Source organism: Bombina bombina, chromosome 2 (genome assembly GCF_027579735.1).
Source record: "Bombina bombina isolate aBomBom1 chromosome 2, aBomBom1.pri, whole genome shotgun sequence".
In the NCBI taxonomy this organism is placed as follows: Eukaryota; Metazoa; Chordata; class Amphibia; order Anura; family Bombinatoridae; genus Bombina; species Bombina bombina.
The window spans coordinates 125,821,071-125,842,991 of NC_069500.1; the positions used below are offsets into that span (position 1 = coordinate 125,821,071).

The 21,921-nt window shown below is 39.6% G+C and overlaps 1 protein-coding gene across 1 annotated transcript in view; it reads left to right on the forward strand.

Annotated features, from left to right (window-relative positions):
* The first annotated feature begins 555 nt into the window (after positions 1–555).
* NNT (nicotinamide nucleotide transhydrogenase) overlaps positions 556–21,921 on the forward strand; it is a 441,005-nt gene continuing 419,639 nt past the window's right edge. Inside the window, exon 1 of the mRNA XM_053701258.1 lies at positions 556–710. The gene's annotated coding sequence lies outside the window, so the exon portion shown is untranslated. The remainder of the gene's footprint in view (positions 711–21,921) is intronic.

Consider the following 21,921-nt stretch of genomic DNA (forward strand, 5'->3'; position numbering starts at 1 on the left):
GGCTGCAAGCTGGCTCGTGAGCCTAGAGATGGAATTTTTTGTCTAAATCTGGCCCTACGGAGAGACAGAATATTATGTTAGTGTGCACATAACTGCTGCATTTTGCCACCAGATTTATAAAAGTGCAACACATAAATATATGTGCAAAGCCAGATATTTGTTTGTTGTACTTTAAACCTCAATAAATCCAGAGCAGATATTTGTTTCCCTAATGAATGCCAATCTGGACTCATAACCACTGTCATTTTGATAACAAAAACCTTTATTGTTTTGCAGTTCATTATCTGATAACCACTGATAAGTGGTGATGCTATTTCCCTTTCACACTGCGAGGCTAGAGCACAGAACCACCTTGGGTTTCGGTCACGGTAAAACTTGAGCAATTAAGCAGATTGCTGCTGGAGTGTATTACGGTCACGGGGAGACTTGAGCAGATAGCTGCTTTGGTGTATTTCGGTCACGTCACGGAGATGTTAGAGATAGCTGCTTTGTCACTTCTATAGGACACAATGATGTTAGCTTTGTCCCTTGGCTTGAAGAAGGACACACGCAGGCGGCGGGGGCGGGATCAAGGCACGTGATCGGCCTGCACTCGGTCTCTTCCGGGGCGCTAAGTGAGCTTGCTTGGCAGCAGCTGTTCTCTCAGTCTCCTGCAGCGGCCAGAGCAGGAGGTGCAGCAGGGCTCCGCGGGCATCTAACTACTGCTGAAGGTCAGTATAAGGCGAGCAGAGTGCGGGGCTATTGGTTTATAGCGCAGACTGCACAGCTGGATGGTTCATTACAGATAGCTGCACACTGTATCGGCTGCTGCAGGATTCTCATTGAGTTGCATAGAGGAGCGCTTATCCCAGGGGTCACGTGGAGGGTTTAGTTTAGGCAGTGTCCCATGCCAAGTACTGTGCCTGGCAAACGCTCAAGGTGACACTATACCGAGTGCATGCCCTATATAGGAGTAACTTATTACCTTTGCAAATACTGAAGCGTACAATAAAGGCTTCATCTGCATTAATTTCTCGCATGTAAAACGTAGTTTCATGGTATTGCTACCCAATGCATTGTAACTACTGCAAATAGCCAATAGGTGAATGCATGGACTTGTGTACAGTAACGATAGTTCGCATTATTTAAGGGACAATTCGTATAAGTGCTCTTTGTTTTTTTGTTCTGGGAAGATGCATACTCGTTGCATATTCGAGTACGCGCAGCGTGTGCCCATGCCCATTAAACATCAATTTTCATGTCTGTATTTGGAGTTATCTGCCAATTCATTGATGAATGGACACCATGGCTCTTATTTGATTGACGGGTAGCAGACCCAATAGTATACTTGCCGCGTAGTCTTGTTTAAAAATAGAAATATTTTCCTCGTTTGGACGAAGACCAATGAGAGACAATCCTCGTGTGCGGGCGTGTCTTGTAGACGTAGTCCCGCCTCTTTACTTTGGATGAGGGTTAGCGTCGGAGTTGGTTATACTTGGTTTGTCCTTGACCGTGTGACGTAATTTACGTTGCTAGGCAATTTCAATTCGGCGTTGATAATATTTGATTTCATACAGGCCCAATATTCTGTCAGGGAAGCATAGTTGAAATGTTTGGGATACTTTGACACAGTTATTGGTATACAATGATTTTTACTGTTGCAACTGACCAAATAAAATTTTATGTGATATGAAAGTGCATAAATAAAATGCTCTGTTAGAGCATTTTATTATTGCAATATAGATTTAATATAACCGTGTTTAACCCCTGGCAAAGGGATTAAATACACAATGAATTTCCACTTCAGAGCAGCATTGCACTATTGGGAGCTAGCTGAACACATCTAAAGTCTAATAGCCACCAATCGCCAGCTAGCTCCTTGTTAATGCATTTCTGCTTCTGAAGATATGCTTATCCACAAAGGCTACCAAGAGAACAAAGTAAATGAAAGTGACTTTGTGTCCTAAATTTACATGCTTTATCTGTATCAAGCAAGTTTAACTATGATTTTCATGTGCAATTCAATTTTGACTGAGTATTTGAAAAAGTTTGCAAAAATGCATCTGATAAATTACTTCATCAGAGAGAGCTTTAATGGGATAGGAAAGAACTAATTAAACTTGAATGTTTCAGAAAGAGCATGTGACTTTTAAATTCACTTATATTTTCAAATGTGCTTCATTCTTTGTATTCATTGGCTAACCAGATGTGTTCAGCTAGCTGCCAATATTGCAATGCGGTTCCTTCAGCAAAGCATAACAAGATAATGAAGCAAATCTGATAATAGAATAAAGTTGTTTAAAGTTGTATGCAAATCAAGAAAGCACATTTTGGGGTTTCCTTTCCCTTTTTAAAGTGAAGGTCAATTTTCATGTGAAAGTGCCTGTTTTTTAAAAAAAAACTTTTTAAAAACAGGGGCACTTTCATTCATTAAAATTGACATAGGGACCGTATTTTAAAAATACTTGCCTTGTTCTTCTGAAACGATGCCCCGCTTGCTTCTTCCTGGTTTACTTACCCAGCAATGACGAAACCGGCTTCCTCCAATCACTGCGTTGCCTCAGGCAATGATTACCCCGGCGGGAGGCCGTGATTGGAGAATGCCGGGAATCGTCATTGCTGACGTATGAAGATGCTTGCGACGGGCTGGTGAAACACTGGAGCGGCTTCAAGAAGAAAAGGTAAGTATATTTAAAAAAAAAAAAAAAAAAAAAATCGGGTGAAATGTCAATTTTCATGAATGTGCCCTTGGTTTTTAATAGATTTTTTTTTTAATACCGGTCACTTTCACATGAAAATTGACCTTCACTTTAACAGTGCACAGAGCATTCACAATTTCAGCATTGCCAGGTTTATATATGTAATTGGTATCTGAGCAGACAGTGTTTTAATGTGGGTGCACAGGAGGTATGGACGTATGTTCCTATATGCCTGTTCATCGTGAAATATATCACTTTAGCAGTAATATCTTTTTAAACTAATTATTTTTATTAAATACAAGTGAACTGCTAATTTGAAATACATAAGCATGCATTGCTTATCAAATGTCACTTAAATATGTGTAAACAAATTAGACCTTTTGAATGGTTTTGACCTTTTTTTCCTGTGAAAGAAGTGTGCAGAAACTTGTTTTGACTGGAGCCATAAAATGCTTAAAGTATTTGGTCAGTTTTCACTTATCTTTTCTTCTGATAAGAAACTTATCTTATTAGTTCCTCACTTTGCACATCTAGCTTCCTACTGATCATTAGCTCATCGCTTATGCTGGATAGCTAGCACGCTAGTGGCTAAGATAACCTCAGTGATAAAATGGCGTTCTGGCCTGAGGCGCACAGCGGGGCGAAAGATGCAGACAAAAAGTTTTTTTTTTTTTTTTTTTTTTACTTCATGACTGAAAGTCCCCTTTATTTGTTGCATTAGTTAATCCTAGCTTTTCACAAAGAATTTACTATCACTTTAATATTTATAACTTTAAACTTTTCTTGCTTTTCAATTATTGAATGTAACATTTCAGTATGAATATTTTTTTAACCTATATTTATCGTGATACAAAGTATCAAAGGTATCTGAGGCCCATCTCTAGTGATGTACTAGGCATGCGTCCAAAATGTAGACGAGCAGTGATTGCAAGCCTTTGTATGTAGATCTGCAATTCTGGGCCTAATTTCTGATATACTCTGCCTAAAAGGACAAACATGCGTATAGCATAAAAACGCGGTGTTTTAATCATGTTGAACATAGTTTTTCGTAGGTGTTCAAATTGATGTTAAAACTGAAAGGAAAATCATGTTTATTCACAACTGATACTCTGGTATGAATTGTTTGTAAGGAAAACTTCATCTATTAGTGGACAGCGGCATACATCCATAAGCATGCTTGTTTCATAAGCAGAAACAAAAACATGGCGTTATGAAACGGGAAGCAATTCCTCTTTTAGTTATAAAGAAGGAAACGTGACTTTAATGCTCATGGGAAGGAAAGGTCAAAGCTGAAATATGCATTTAAAAAAAATTGCAATATACTTCATTAGCAAATGAAGTCTTCACTGACACAGTACACTTCGCCTCGGCTCTCTGAGCAGACATGGCGTAAAAAGCATTCAGCGACATATGTACATATGCTACTTGTAACTAGAGATTCAATTTAAAATTGGAATGGATTCATTCATACTTCAGTTTTGACCTTTCCATCCATTTAAGATGACTTTTCTTTCACAGCTTTTCATTTGCAGTTCTGTGCATTTTTTTTCTGGCACATTATTATTATTATTATTATTATTATTATTATTATTAGTTATTTGTAGAGTGCCAACAGATTCCGCAGCGCTGACTAAAACGTCTGCTGAAACAAGGCACTGTGCTTTAATCTAGCATGGCTATTGGCTAAGAGGTGTAAAACGTCACCTCATTGAAAAAAAAAATACTTTAACTGTGGGTGGCCGGAGGCGCTCGGTTTAGGCAGAAGCTTGTAGCCAAATACAAGTACTTTCTGTATGCATGTTTGTGTACTTCATGATAGAAAGTCGCCTTTTTTATAGCACTGGTAAATCCTAGCATTTTTGGAACACTAGGAGATGCCATCACTTTAAAGGGACAGTATATTTTAAAAATTGGTTTCCTCTAAATGTGTTCCTAATGACTTGTTGTAACAGCTGCAGAGTATAACATGTATGTGAAATTGCTTCTTTGTTTCTTTTTGTAAATGAAATAGCTGGATTTACTGTTTCAAACCACACCCCATCAAAATAGGCACAGCTTGCATAGAGATTAGACATCCTTATCTTATCACTCATATGCTTCCCTTTCTTATCTCTATGTATATACTATACTTAGAAGTTCTGAAATGTTCATTTTCAATTGTCCTATCTCTTCTACTCCCCACTGGTAGTGTAATTTCTTTTGCTGGCTGTGTTTACATAGCTTGTCGATAGCCTATTCCAAAAGTGATAGTGAATTCTAGCGTTTGTGAAACGCTAGGATTTACCAATGCAACAAATAAATAGGACTTGTATAATATACTTAATGCTGAAAGTTCCTTTATTTGTCTGCAGTGTTCCATGCGCTGAGTGCTTCATGTTGCGAACAGCAGAATACTATTTCATCACTGAGGTGATCTAAGCCAATAACGTGCTAGCTATCCGGCATAATGCCAGCTGGCCCGCACGGCTATTGGCTAAGAGGTGTAAACGTCACCTTATTGAAAAATAGCATTTTGCTGCTGCCGGCCTGAGGTTCTCAGCGCGGCAAACTCTGCAGACAAAGGAACTTTCAGCATGAAGTGTTTTATACTTCATGACTGAAAGTCCCCTTCATTGGTTGCACTGGTAAATTCTAGCATTTCAGAAACGCTAGCATGTACTTTCACTTTAAGTATAATAACATTTTAAAATTAGCAAAATCAGCTATTTGAAATGTTGATATATAGGCAAAGGATCTATGTGTAAACAATTTAATACACTCCAGCAGGTAAAATGTATCATTTGGAACACCTTAAAGGGACACTCAAGTCAAAATTAAACTTTAATGATTCAGATAGAGCATGCAATTTTAAACAACTTTCCAATTTACTTCCATTAACAAAATGTGCACAGTCTTTCTATATTTAAACTTTTTGAGTCACCAGCTCCTACAGAGCATGTGCAGTAATTCACAGAACAAAAAACAGGTATGCATTCATGATTGACTGATGGCTGTCACATGGTACGTGTATGCATTTGTGATTTGCTGATGGCTGTCATATGGTACCAGGGGAGTGGAAATAGACATAACATTTAAAATTGTCAGTAAAAAACAAACAAACTACTACTCCATTTAAAGTTCAGACTAAGAGGCCCATTTATCAAAGCTCCAAATGGAGCTTGAGGGCCTGTGTTTCTCGCGAGACTTCAGACTTGCCAGAAATGCAAGCTATGGAGCAACGCTGCTCTATAACCTGTCCGCCTGCTCTGAGGAGGCGGACAGAGATTGCCACAATTCAACCCGATCGGGTTGATTGATGCCTTCCTGCTGGCGGCCGATAGGCCGCGAGTCTGCAGGGGGCGACGTTGCACCAGCAACTCACAAGAGCCGTTGGTGCAATGCTGAATACGGAGAGCATATTGCTCTCCGCATTCAGTGAGGTCTGGCGGACCTGATCCGCACTGTCGGATCAGGTCCGACAGACCTTTGTTAAATAGGCCTCCATGTGCTATTGCATTGTCTTGTTATCTTGCATTTGTTGATTAACACTCCCAGCAGGAAGTACAAGAGATAAGCAATAACATTCATTTTTAATTGTTTTCTGTAAGTATTGGGCTTTGGTTTGCATACATAGATAATTTAAAGAAGCATATGTGTACAGAAAGTGATAAAATAAGGATATCTGCTTTCACCGCAAGCTCAATCCTTTTTTTAATGGTTGTGGTTTCAAAGAACAAAACCAGCTATTTCAAATACTATATTAAAACTAAAGGAACAATTTCTTCTACATTTTATACTCTGCAGTTGATATAACAAGCCATTGGAAATACATTAAGGGACAGTGAAGTCCGAAATACCCTTTCATGATTCAGATAGGGTATGTAATTTTAAACAACTTTCCAGTTTACTTTTATCACCAATTTTGCTTTGTTCTATTTGTATTTTTAGTTAAAAGCTAAACCTAGGAGGTTCATATGCTAATTTCTTAGACCTTGAAGGCTGCCTCTGCATTTGACAGTTTTTCAACACTAGAGGGTGTTAGTTCATGTAGATAACATTGAGCTCATGCATGTGAATTTACAGAGGAGTGAACACTGATTGGCTGAAATGCAAGTCTGTCAAAAGAACTGAAATAAGGGGGCAGTCTGCAGAGGCTTAGCTACAAGGTAATCAGAGGTAAAACGTGTACTATAACTGTTTTGGTTATGCAAAACTGGGGAATTGGTAATTAAGGGATTATCTATCTTTTAAAACCACATAAATTCTGGTGTTGTCTGTTCCCTTTTTAAGGTAAAAACTATTTTTAAAGTATACTGTCCCTTTAATTCCTTTTGCTATAATACACTATTGAGAACTACATTTTCCCTTTATCAAATGTAGCATTTTTATATTTATTTTCTTATGCATTAATGCAAATTTATCATAAACAGTATTCGGATATATTTGTGTTATAGAAATCTTTGGGAGGCTGTGCACCCCAAACAAAACTGTACACTAGACTGGTATAAAAAGCTGATTTATAACATAATCTTTTGAAAAATCTAACAAAAACTGATGATTTTTAAATCTTTTTTTGTAAAAACATATGTGGCAATTTTTAAGATTAGGTTGAAATGTTCTATACCCCCCACCCCCATGGAAAATGAAACCTGTGTAAATATAAAAAAAAGTTAACTGTTAATCCCTGAGCAAATATAGATTATAAAATTTAAAAACGGAGTTACTGAAATAGAATTATAATGGTTTATAGAAAATCAGTGATTTGGATGGAGGCTCTGAGGCAGAGCATTTTTTCACTTTCTGCAATGAGATTTGTTTTGTGAAAAAGTTTCTGCAGGTCATTTTGAAATAAAATTTAAAATTAGGCAGTTACACTAAAGCACTAGTTTAAAGGGACATTAAACTTGTTTGGGATGGTAAAATAAAATGATAAATCGTATATATTAAAAATATCTGCAATATACTTTTCATTATTTATTTTGTCCCCTATGCCTGTAATTCCCTTCTGAAATTTTGAGCTTTTCAGTTCCTGTTAAAAATGGAAGTTTAGAACACGGTTCTATTCCACACAGCCATTGACTGAACACTCTAGTGACCTATTTATAATTGGCCACAACAGAGAAGGTAACCTAAGTTACAACATGGCAGCTCCCATTGTTTTATAGACACTAAAACTTTACACTTATTTTGTCAATATTTAAACAGCTAAGGAAAAAATACATCTAAATCTACATGTTATTTATTCTCAGACTAATTTTCTTAGAATACTTCATTCTATCTAGCATTTATCTATTGTTTAATGTCCCTTTTAATTGCAATGGAGAATAAACCAATCTTTAAAATGCTTTAAGATATTGCAGCAGATTAAAATTGCATTGCAAATTAGCTGCAGAGAAAAATTTTTTTTAACTTTTTTAAAATGTCCTTTTGCCCTTGTAACATAATTATTAGGTAAAAATGTAGTAACAAAAAGGATGCATTGCTTACAACAATGTCTTGCATACATAAGTCACAGCTTTGCAGACCAGGGAAGGCTAGGGGTCGGGGTTTAAAAAAATCCCTGAGATACAATCACTAATCAATGCCCTGTGTTAACACTTACATAGTGCAGCCAAAGCGCAATACTGTTTGAACAGCCTGATGTGGAGCAGCACTTTATATGCCTGTATTTTCTGCAATGACATCTCAGATCACAGCATGTTCTGACTTGGGGGATGGAGGAGCTCTTCTGTATTTTTAACCTAGTAGCGTAGGATTCCTGTGTTCTTGTATAAATCTCTAAGTCTAAACTCTTTATTTGTCAAGCTTCCATGTAAGACATTATTTTCTGTCTGTCCTTTCAACCTCTCTGTTCTGGGAATGTCAGCACACCACTCGTGCTGCTCCCAGAATAGCAGAGCATGGCAGTCATTTTCCTACAGATCACACCTCTAAGTAGTACAGTCCTCATATTACATGAAAGTATTGAAGGTAAAACCTGTAGATATTAGATTTGTAAGGAGGACATATTTAAAAAACCTGTTCGATTTTTTTATTTTTTATTTTTATATAATTCAAAGTGTTCTGTGACTCCAAAATGCTGGTAATCTTATACAAACTTTAAGCGATTTCTTTTGCAGAAGGGGGTTAAAGACATAGTACTGCCAGGGAGAGATGCTGTTCCAGATCAGAAACTGCCACTGACCCAATCAGTAGTGCTAGTTACACAGCTGAGTGGTGCGACTAGTGCTGCAGTTTCCATTCAGGACCAGAAGTTCTCTGCGTGTTTCAAGCTGTATTTCTACTGTGTGTTTAACCCCTATACATGGGTTACAATAAACACACAGAGGTGCAGGATCACTAAATTTTTAGCTTTTTTTTTTTTTTTTTTTTTTTTTTTTTTTTTTTTACATTAGGTGTACAGGGTACATCCAATCTGGTCCTATAATACCAGCCCCATTAAAGTGATGGTAAACTCACTACATGAAGTCTGCAATATATTAAAGCTCTAAGTTAAAATAATACACGGAGGCTCTTATTTTTAGGCTAAATAATGTAGTAGACCGAATAACTAAAAACTTTTAATCCCACTTTACCCTGTTCCTGGCCGCCTCCATGTTAGACATTTTTTCCTATTTTGACTGGCATATGGTACAGCCAATAGGGGATGCAGTTAGGATTCTAAACTGTGCAGATGCAGTTCTCAGGCTGCTGTCGGATAGTCTGAGAACTGCACCTGCGCAGTTTGGAATACTAAATAAAAACCCTCAACGCCGCAGCACGGGAGCAGGGCAATGAGAAAATACATAGGGAGTATGGTGCATCGCCTATTGGCTGTACCATATGCCAGTCAAAATAAGAAAAAATGTCTAACATGGAGGCGGCCAGGAACAGGGTAGCGTGGGATTAAAAGTTTTTTTTTGTGTGATTCGGTCTACTAAATTATTTAGCCTAAAAGTAAGAGCCTCCAGTGTATTATTTTAACTTGGGGCTTTAATATATTGCAGACTTCATGTAGTGAGTTTACCATCACTTTAACAAAGAGCAGAGTGCCCTTGCGCATCTCCTGGTTCCAGTGCTTTGATTAACTTTTTTTTAATTTATTTTTTACCTTGTATTAATAGGGTGGATAGTATGTTACTTTTTCATACCCCACAACATTCTGGTATTGCTTTTAAAGGGACACTGTACCCAAATTTTTTTCTTTTGTAATTCGGAAAGAGCATGCAATTTCTTCTGTTATGTGTGATCAGTCCACGGGTCATCATTACTTCTGGGATATAACTCCTCCCCAACAGGAAATGCAAGAGGATTCACCCAGCAGAGCTGCATATAGCTCCTCCCCTCTACGTCAGTCCCAGTCATTCTCTTGCACCCAACGACTAGATAGGATGTGTGAGAGGACTATGGTGATTATACTTAGTTTTTATGACTTCAATCAAAAGTTTGTTATTTTACAATAGCACCGGAGCGTGTTATTACTTCTCTGGCAGAGTTTGAGGAAGAATCTGCCAGAGTTTTTTACTATGATTTTAACCGGAGTAGTTAAGATCATATTGCTGTTCTCGGCCATCTGAGGGAGGTAAAGGCTTCAGATCAGGGGACAGCGGGCAGATGAATCTGCATTGAGGTATGTAGCAGTTTTTATTTTCTGAATGGAATTGATGAGAAAATCCTGCCATACCGTTAAAATGACATGTATGTATACACTTCAGTATTCTGGGGATGGTATTTCACCGGAACTACTCTGCTAAAGGTCACTAATACTTTTAATAACTATTTATCATGTTAAACGTTTTTGCTGGAATGTAGAATCGTTTACATTGCTGAGGTACTGTGTGAATAGATATTTGGGCATTATTTTCCACTTGGCAGTTTTTTGCTTGTAATTGTGACAGTTTCGTTTCTCTTCACTGCTGTGTGGGAGAGGGAGGGGCCGTTTTTGGCGCTCTTTACTACGCATCAAAAAATTCCAGTCAGTCACTTTTATTTTTCCTGCATGATCCGGTTCATCTCTGACAGATCTCAGGGGTCTTCAAACTTCTTTGAAGGGAGGTAACTTCTCTCAGCAGAGCCGTGAGAATTCTTATAGTGACTGTGCATAAAAACGTTGCTTTGTACTTTTTATGTCAAATTTAATTATTGTTATTTTACTAATGGGAACAAACCTTTGCTAAGAGTTGTGTTGTTTTAAAGTTTGATGCTATAACTGTTTTTCAGTTCATTATTTCAACTGTTATTTAATCGTTTAGTACCTCTTTGAGGCACAGTATTTTTTTTTTTTTTTTTTTTTTTTTTTTTGCTAAAAAAGATTATAACCAAGTTGTAAGTTTTTTGCTAGTGTGTTAAACATGTCTGACTCAGAGGAAGATATCTGTGTCATTTGTTCCAATGCCAAGGTGGAGCCCAATAGAAATTTATGTACTAACTGTATTGATGCTACTTTAAATAAAAGTCAATCTGTACAATGTGAACAAATTTCACCAAACAGCGAGGGGAGAGTTATGCCGACTAACTCGCCTCACGCGGCAGTACCTGCATCTCCCGCCCGGGAGGTGCGTGATATTATGGCGCCTAGTACATCTGGGCGGCCATTACAGATAACATTACAAGATATGGCTACTGTTATGACTGAAGTTTTGTCTAAATTACCAGAACTAAGAGGCAAGCGTGATCACTCTGGAGTGAGAACAGAGTGCGCTGACAATGCTAGGGCCATGTCTGATACTGCGTCACAGCTCGCAGAGCATGAGGACGGAGAGCTTCATTCTGTGGGTGACGGTTCTGATCCAAACAAATTGGACTCAGATATTTCAAATTTTAAATTTAAATTGGAGAACCTCCGTGTATTACTAGGGGAGGTCTTAGCAGCTCTTAACGATTGTAACACCGTTGCAATACCAGAGAAACTGTGTAGGTTGGATAAATACTTTGCGGTACCGGCGAGTACTGACGTTTTTCCTATACCTAAGAGACTAACTGAAATTGTTACTAAGGAGTGGGATAGACCCGGTGTGCCGTTCTCACCCCCTCCAATATTTAGAAAGATGTTCCCAATAGACGCCACCACTAGGGACTTATGGCAGACGGTCCCCAAGGTGGAGGGAGCAGTTTCTACTTTAGCTAAGCGTACCACTATCCCGGTGGAGGATAGCTGTGCTTTTTCAGATCCAATGGATAAAAAGTTAGAGGGTTACCTTAAGAAAATGTTTGTTCAACAAGGTTTTATATTACAACCCCTTGCATGTATCGCGCCGATTACGGCTGCGGCAGCATTTTGGATTGAGTCGCTGGAAGAGAACCTTAGTTCATCTACGCTAGACGACATTACGGACAGGATTAGAGTCCTTAAACTAGCTAATTCTTTCATTTCGGAGGCCGTAGTACATTTAACTAAACTCACGGCTAAGAACTCAGGATTCGCCATACAGGCACGTAGGGCGCTGTGGCTAAAATCCTGGTCAGCTGATGTGACTTCTAAGTCCAAATTACTTAATATACCTTTCAAGGGGCAGTCTTTATTTGGGCCCGGTTTGAAAGAAATTATCGCTGACATTACAGGTGGTAAGGGCCACGCCCTACCTCAAGACAAAGCCAAAGCTAAGGCTAGACAGTCTAATTTTCGTCCCTTTCGGAATTTCAAAACAGGAGCAGCATCAACCTCCACTGCACCAAAACAGGAAGGAGCTGTTGCTCGTTACAGGCAAGGCTGGAAGCCTAACCAGTCCTGGAACAAGAGCAAGCAGGCCAGGAAACCTGCTGCTGCCCCAAAGACAGCATGAACCGAGAGCCCCCGATCCGGGACCGGATCTAGTGGGGGGCAGACTCTCTCTCTTTGCCCAGGCCTGGGCAAGAGATGTTCAGGACCCCTGGGCTCTAGAGATCATATCTCAGGGATACCTTCTAGACTTCAAATTATCTCCCCCAAGAGGGAGATTTCATCTGTCAAGGTTGTCAACAAACCAGATAAAGAAAGAAGCGTTTCTACGCTGCGTACAAGATCTGTTATTAATGGGAGTGATCCATCCGGTTCCACGGTCGGAACAAGGACAAGGGTTCTACTCAAACCTGTTTGTGGTTCCCAAAAAAGAGGGAACTTTCAGGCCAATCTTAGATTTAAAGATTCTAAACAAATTCCTAAGAGTTCCATCGTTCAAAATGGAAACTATTCGGACAATCTTACCCATGATCCAAGAGGGTCAGTACATGACCACAGTGGATTTAAAGGATGCTTACCTTCACATACCGATCCACAAAGATCATCACCGGTACCTAAGGTTTGCCTTCTTAGACAGGCACTACCAGTTTGTAGCTCTTCCATTCGGACTGGCTACGGCTCCAAGAATCTTCACAAAGGTTCTGGGTGCCCTTCTAGCGGTACTAAGACCGCGAGGGATTTCGGTAGCTCCGTACCTAGACGACATTCTAATACAAGCTTCAAGCTTTCAAACTGCCAAGTCTCATACAGAGTTAGTTCTGGCATTTCTAAGGTCGCATGGATGGAAGGTGAACGAAAAGAAGAGTTCTCTTTTTCCTCTCACAAGAGTTCCATTCTTGGGGACTCTTATAGATTCTGTAGAAATGAAGATTTACCTGACAGAAGACAGGTTAACAAAGCTTCAAAATGCATGCCGCGTCCTTCATTCCATTCAACACCCGTCAGTAGCTCAATGCATGGAGGTGATCGGCTTAATGGTAGCGGCAATGGACATAGTACCTTTTGCACGTCTACACCTCAGACCGCTGCAATTATGCATGCTAAGTCAGTGGAATGGGGATTACTCAGATTTGTCCCCTACTCTGAATCTGAATCAAGAGACCAGAAATTCTCTTCTATGGTGGCTTCATCGGCCACACCTGTCCAGGGGGATGCCATTCAGCAGGCCAGACTGGACAATTGTAACAACAGACGCCAGCCTACTAGGTTGGGGCGCTGTCTGGAATTCTCTGAAGGCTCAGGGACTATGGAATCAGGAGGAGAGTCTCCTTCCAATAAACATTCTGGAATTGAGAGCAGTTCTCAATGCCCTTCTGGCTTGGCCCCAGTTAACAACTCGGGGGTTCATCAGGTTTCAGTCGGACAACATCACGACTGTAGCTTACATCAACCATCAGGGAGGGACAAGAAGCTCCCTAGCAATGATGGAAGTATCAAAGATAATTCGCTGGGCAGAGTCTCACTCTTGCCACCTGTCAGCAATCCACATCCCGGGAGTGGAGAACTGGGAGGCGGATTTCTTGAGTCGCCAGACTTTTCATCCGGGGGAGTGGGAACTTCATCCGGAGATCTTTGCCCAAATACTTCGACGTTGGGGCAAACCAGAGATAGATCTCATGGCGTCTCGCCAGAACGCCAAACTTCCTCGCTACGGGTCCAGATCCAGGGATCCGGGAGCAGTTCTGATAGATGCATTGACAGCACCTTGGAACTTCAGGATGGCTTATGTGTTTCCACCCTTCCCGCTGCTTCCTCGATTGATTGCCAAAATCAAACAGGAGAGAGCATCAGTAATTCTAATAGCACCTGCATGGCCACGCAGGACTTGGTATGCAGATCTGGTGGACATGTCATCCTGTCCGCCTTGGTCTCTACCTCTAAGACAGGACCTTCTGATACAGGGTCCATTCAAACATCAAAATCTAACTTCTCTGAAGCTGACTGCTTGGAAATTGAACGCTTGATTTTATCAAAACGTGGTTTTTCTGAGTCGGTTATTGATACCCTGATTCAGGCTAGGAAGCCTGTTACCAGAAGGATTTACCATAAAATATGGCGGAAATACCTATACTGGTGCGAATCCAAAGGTTACTCCTGGAGTAAGGTTAGGATCGCTAGGATATTGTCTTTTCTACAAGAAGGTTTAGAAAAGGGTTTATCAGCTAGTTCATTAAAGGGACAGATTTCAGCTCTGTCCATCTTGTTACACAGACGTCTGTCAGAAAATCCAGACGTCCAATCCTTTTGTCAGGCTTTAGCTAGGATCAAGCCTGTATTTAAAGCTGTTGCTCCACCATGGAGTTTAAACTTAGTTCTTAACGTTTTACAGGGTGTTCCGTTTGAACCCCTTCATTCCATTGATATAAAAATGTTATCTTGGAAAGTTCTGTTTTTAATGGCTATTTCCTCGGCTCGAAGAGTCTCTGAGTTATCAGCCTTACATTGTGATTCCCCTTATCTGATTTTTCACTCAGACAAGGTAGTTCTGCGTACTAAACCTGGGTTCTTACCTAAGGTAGTCACTAACAGGAACATCAATCAAGAGATTGTTGTACCATCCTTGTGTCCAAATCCTTCTTCAAAGAAGGAACGTCTTTTACACAATCTGGATGTAGTTCGTGCCCTCAAGTTCTACTTGCAGGCAACTAAAGATTTTCGCCAAACTTCTTCCTTGTTTGTCGTTTACTCTGGACAGAGGAGAGGTCAAAAAGCTTCTGCTACCTCTCTCTCTTTTTGGCTTCGTAGCATAATACGTTTAGCCTATGAGACTGCTGGACAGCAGCCTCCTGAAAGAATTACAGCTCACTCCACTAGAGCTGTGGCTTCCACTTGGGCCTTTAAGAATGAGGCCTCTGTTGAACAGATTTGCAAGGCTGCAACTTGGTCTTCGCTTCATACTTTTTCCAAATTTTACAAATTTGACACTTTTGCTTCTTCGGAGGCTATTTTTGGGAGAAAGGTTCTTCAGGCAGTGGTTCCTTCTATATAATGAGCCTGCCTATCCCTCCCGTCATCCGTGTACTTTTGCTTTGGTATTGGTATCCCAGAAGTAATGATGACCCGTGGACTGATCACACATAACAGAAGAAAACATAATTTATGCTTACCTGATAAATTCCTTTCTTCTGTTGTGTGATCAGTCCACGGCCCGCCCTGTTTTAAGGCAGGTAGATATCTTTTAAATTATACTCCAGTCACCACTTCACCCTTGGTTACTCCTTTCTCGTTGATTCTTGGTCGAATGACTGGGACTGACGTAGAGGGGAGGAGCTATATGCAGCTCTGCTGGGTGAATCCTCTTGCATTTCCTGTTGGGGAGGAGTTATATCCCAGAAGTAATGATGACCCGTGGACTGATCACACAACAGAAGAAAGGAATTTATCAGGTAAGCATAAATTATGTTTTTAAGCAACTTTCTAATTTACTCCTATTAGCAATTTTTCTTCGTTCTCTTGCTATCATTATTTGAAAAAAGAAGGCATCTAAGCTTTTTTTTGGTTTCAGTACTCTGGACAGCACTTTTTTATTGGTGGATGAATTTATCCACCAATCAGCAAGGACAACCCAGGTTGTTCACCAAAAATAGGCCGGCATCTAAATTTACATTCTTGCATTTCAAATAAAGATACCAAGAGAATGAAGAAAATTTGATAATAGGAGTAAATTGGAAAGTAGCTTAAAATGTCATGCTCTATCTGAATCACGAAAGAAAATTTTTGGGTACAGTGTCCCTTTAATTGTTCTGTAACAATTTAGTGTTGGATGGTCATTAGTTTGTTAGTTTGCTAATGTGCTTTCTTTTTTAGCAGGATTTTTTTTCCTTCCTCACTGAAAATGTTCAGAATTGAGGTCATTCTAATAAAGGATGTTTGATTTCTTTCCCAGTCTTGTTCCTCTTGTGTTTGCAAGAGACAGCAGTGTGAATGCAGCCTTATAATAATGGTGCAAATGAATGCATTAGTTAGACTTGGCATTTATATATAAACTTATTTTGTGGTATATATGATATATATTTGTTTTTAACATAGTTTGTGCCAAGTACCAACTAGGCTAATTGTTTGCCACACAGTTATACAATGTTATTCACAACTTCTCTGTTGCATTTTCTCTTTGTTATAATGAAATTTTGGTTACAACTGAGTGGGGTCCGGTTATCTGTGCTTTAGAAAATAAAAAAAACCTACTATGCAATGTGCTTTTATTTTTTGACTATTGTTCCTGTTGTATAGCTTGGAATTTTTCCCCTATTATCTCACAAGTCTGGAGATTTTCTGACCCCCACAGCATTTTAGACAGCAATTTCTAGACCAGTGAAGGAGCTCAATTATATCTGTACCTAGTTTTCCACTGCATTTGAGATAAACTAAACAATACTTGAAGGGACCAAATTTTTTTTCTTTCTTCCATTGTTGCATCTAAAGGAGAACATTTTAAAATTATTTTTTAAAACTTAAAGGGATAAAAAACAAGTTGGGATAGAGACAAAATATAATATGTACTTTAATTACTTTACCTGCAAATTTTATACAGCAGTGCCTCTCCATTAACCCTTTCTTTTATGTTTCTGAATTGTACAGCTCCAATCCCCCCCCCCCTCCCCTCCACATATCTCCTTCTATGGCTGTATCTATATCTACCATTGTTTTGGTAGAATGCAGAAGTAGCACAGTGATTATCTACTGGAGCATGCCTAGAAGCAAATAAGCTGCTGTGAAATACAATGCCTGTGTTTCTGATGCTAAACACTGAAGGGTGGCTGAAACAGACTCTCCGGACAGCATGGCTATAATTCATTTTGCTTATTTTTGAAAATTATTTTAAAATACTTGGTAGCAAGTTTTAAATTTTTTTTTTTAATGCAAACAACTTTTACTTAATTAGGCCTTTTAGGATATGCACAGATCTCAACATGTCTCAATTTTGTAAAATACTTACTGTGTGTGTATATATGTATGTATGTATATATATATATATATATATATATATATATATATATATATATATATATATATATATATATATATATATATATATATATATATATATATATGTGTGTGTGTATATGTATATATATTTAAAATGTCAGGTTTCTGTGATGTAAAAAAAAATGAGACAAAGATAAATCATTTCAGAATTTTTTCCACCTTTTTTAATGTGACCTATAAACTGTACAACTCAATTGAAAAAACAAACTGAAATCTTTTAGGTGGAGGGAAGTAAACAAAACTAAAATAATGTGGTTGCATAAGTGTGCACATTGTTAAACTACTACTTTGTTGAAGCATCTTTCGATTTTATTACAGCACTCAGTCTTTTTGGGTATGAGTTTTTCAGCATGACACATCTTGACTTGGCAAGATTTGCCCACTCTTTGCAAAAACATTCCAAATCTGTCAGATTGTGAGGGCATCTCCTGTGCACAGCCTTCTTCAGATCACCCCACAGATTTTCGATCTGAATTCTGGTCTGGACTGTGGCTGGGCCATTCCAAAACTTTAATCTTCTTCTGGTGAAGCCATTCCTTTGTTGATTTGGATGTATGCTTTGGATTGTTGTCATGCTGAATGATGAAGTTCCTCTTCATGTTCAGCTTTCTAGCAGGAGCCTGAAGTTTTGTGCCAATATTGACTGGTATTTGGAACTGTTCATAATTCCCTCTACCTTGACTAAGGCCCCAGTTCCAGCGGAAAAAAACAGCCCCAAAGCATGATGCTGCCACCACCATGCTTCACTGTGGGTATGGTGTTCTTTTGGTGATGTGCAGTATTGTTTTTGCGCCAAACATCTTTTGGAATTTTGGCCAAAAAGTTCAACCTTGGTTTATCGGACCATAACACCCTTTCCCACATGCTTTTTATGAGACTTCAGATGTGTTTTTGCAATTTTTTTTTTTTTGTATGTATAATAATCTCTATCACATAAAACTCCCTCCTTTATCTGTTGCAATCTGGATATCGCCCACAACACTCCATAGAAACTGCAGTCATTAAGGTTACTAATGACCTAATTACAGCAAAATCTAAAGGCCACTTTTCTATGTTAATCCTTGATCTGTCTACAGCCTTTAACAGGGTCGACCACACTCTCTCTTGCTCCAAACCCTCCAATCCTTCAGCATGTGTGACGCAGCTCTCTCATGGCTCTCCTCTTACCTGTCTAACCGGACCTTTAGTGTTATCTTCACTGGCACATCCTCTGACCCTTTACCACTTTCTGTTGGGGTACCACAAGGCTCTGTTCCTTGGTCCACTTCTCTTCTCAATTTATACTGTACATCATCTTTAGGTTCCTTAATACAGTCCCATGGGTTTCAATAACATTTGTATGCTGACAATACCCAAATATACAGGTCTGCACCAGACCTATTCCTTTCCTTACTTACTTGCGTCACTAACTGTCTTTCTAATATTTCATCCTGGATGTTCTCTCACTACCTTTAAGCTAAATCTCTCAAACTGAGCTCCTCATTTCCTTCCCTTCTTTCAAAATCCCTACCCCCCCAACTTTCTCTAACTTTTGATAACAAGAAACCCTTAAGATTATTACATACATCTCGGTCATTCTGGCATTTCTTAATTGGTATACCGGGGGCTGGAATAATTTTTAAGATTCTTGGCTTTACGATATATGAATTGGGGTTGGTTGGACAGATGTTCCCCTATCACATCATCATCATCCTCCTTTTTTTTTTTTTTTTTTTTTTTTTTTATATTTAAATTTAGAACATAATAGTAAATATACATTACACAGCTTTGCAGAACATAAATGTTACAGTGAGTCCTTGTATCGTAGCTGTAATTTAGAAATCAGTCCTCTTTTTCTCCCTATTTTCCTATGTAACTTTAACGCAAACCTGAGATACAATAGTAATGTTAACAGAGTATTTGCAAAAATTATAATTAACTTGTGTCTCAAACATTAATCAACATCATTAAAAGTAAGTGCAAATGCCATAATAATCTTACTCACTTAACATACATCAATACCAACAAAGGCGGTTTGTGAATGTACCTAGAGCGATTTCTTGTGTCTCTCGATACTGTGGTTATAGAGTGATGCAATATGAGCTAGCATGATGTCGTGTTTGGGCAGGCGTTTTCTCATCTCGGTATGGTTCCTGTATTATCTGATTCTAGTCTTGCACTGTGTCCACTCCTGCAACATAAATTCATAGGTGTCTATGGTCCCCCTCTGCATGTGATGGTACCTCTCCAGCTGTATCAGAGTATCTACTTGTTTTTTCCACTCTGTTACGTTCGGGGCATCCCTTGTTTTCCATTTCTGGGGTATTAGTAGTTTTGCACTATTGAGCATGACCATCAACAATGCTTTTAAAGCCTTGTTCTCAATTCTGGGAAGTGAGAGATAAAGGAGTGTTTTGGGGTCTTTTGGGATTGTCTTCCCTACCGCTCTAGAGGTGTGTGTTAGTATTTCTACCCAGTAGGTGTCCAGCTTAGGGCAGTCCCACCAAATGTGTGCCCTCCCCTCCGCAACCTCTCCAGCATTTCCCACTTGCCGTTTTGTATATGTGCTGTAGCCTCCTAGGTGTGAGATACCATCGCAAAAGAAATTTGTAGCTGGACTCCTGTACTCTGGCCGAGATTGAGGCTTTTTTTGTTTCTTCAAATGCCTTCCACAACTCCTGGGGGGCGGTGACCATATTTAGTTCCTTCTCCCATGATTTAGTATATGTAGGGAGCGTATGTTTGTCTGGTTGTAGAAGTGTCTTATATAAGATGGATATGGCGTGTCTAGTGGGGGTGTTGTCTCGAACACTCCTTTTTCTGGTGAAGTGTTCCTTGTAGTGGTGTGTTCTTAGGAAATGAGTCAGTTGTGCATGTGAGTACCAGTTTATGCATCCGTCATCAAGTGATTCCCGTATTTCTGTCAGTGGTCTGAGCTTGGAGCCCGAGAGGAGGGGTAAAAGTGCCCTCTCCCTTATGGGCGTCCCCCCTCACCCTGCATGAGATTTTGAGGTTCCATGGTAATTCCGGGTTGTTGCATATAAGCGTCAAGGGGGAGTATGCTGATGATATGTTCGTCGAGGTGTTAAGTAATTTGTCCCAGATGGTGTAGAATTCAGTCAATAATGATGCGTATGTTACTGTTTTGTGTCTGTGTTTCGCGTGTAGCCAGGCCAACATGCTTGCGTTATCAGTTTCCATAATATCCAGTTGTACCCACTGTTTCTGTGTGTCATTTTGGCACCACTCAAGGAGCCGTTGCAGAGTGATAGCCTGTTTATATACAGCTAGGTTGGGTACTCCAAGTCCCCCTCTATCCCTTGGGAAATAAAGTGTGTGTTAGGCTATATAGGTTTAATCTCTCTCCAAATGTAGTTTTCTATATGTGCCTGAAGTCTGTCTAGGTAGCCTGGGGGAAGGGGTATGGGGGTGGTCTGCAATACATACAGGATTCTGGGAAGGATATTCATTTTTATGACATTAATCCGGCCTAGCCAGGATATGGTTTTGTTTTTCCAGCTAGAGAGATCCGCCACAATAGCTTTCTCAAGGGTTTTATAATTACTTTGGAATATTACCTGAGGGTCTGGGGACAAGTAGATTCCCAGATATTTCATTTTCACCTGTTGTCTTCTCAGGGGACAAGTATGCAGCAGCTTATTTAAGTCTCCCGGGTCATAAGTGACATTTAATATTTCAGATTTGTTAAGATTCAAGTGAAAGTTAGATATTCTCCCATACTCCTCAAATATGTTTAGTGCCCCTGGTAATGCGGTTTCAATATTTGTGAGGATAAGCATGACATCGTCAGCATATAAGGCTACTTTATGATCTGTGTCGCCTATTTTAAGTCCTGTGACTTGTGTACTCTCCCGTAATTTTTGGGCAAGTACCTCCACCACAAGGGCGAACAGGACAGGTGATAGGGGGCATCCCTGGTGCGTTCCATTATGTATTATAAATTTATCTGACAGTAGGCTGTTTACCTTGCCCTGAGCTGTGGGTGTCCCGTATAATGCGAAAATTTGGCGTATAAAAGTATCACTAAACCCCATGTGGCTAAGAGTCGCTCTGAGAAACTGCCAGCGGACCCTGTTGAAAGCTTTTTCTGCATCTGTAGACACAAGGACCCACCGGCAGCTTCTGTTGTTGGGCATGCGTGATTAATTGCAGGACCTTCAGGGTGTTATCTTTAGCTTCTCGTCCCAGCACAAAGCCCACCTGGTCAGGTTGTACTAGTTTGGGTAGAAATTTTATTGATTTTTGTTGCCAGGATCTTCGCATAGATCTTTATGTCTGAGTTGAGAAGCGACATAAGGCGGAGATTTTCAGGTCTATCTGGTGTTTTACCTGGCTTAGGGAGTACTGTGATATGTGCTGTAAGAATCTGGTCTGAGAAGCCTCCTTCTTTTAATAATGAATTAAAAAGTAAGGTGAGTGGGGAAAGAACATGGTGTAAAAATGTTTTATAATATTTTATCCCCAGGCCATCTGGGCCTGGGCTTTTCCCATTTGGCATGTCTCTGATCGCCTGCCTAACCTCCTCCGTGGTGATTGGTAAGTCCAGTAATTCAGATTCCTCTGGTTCGAGTGTGGGTATGT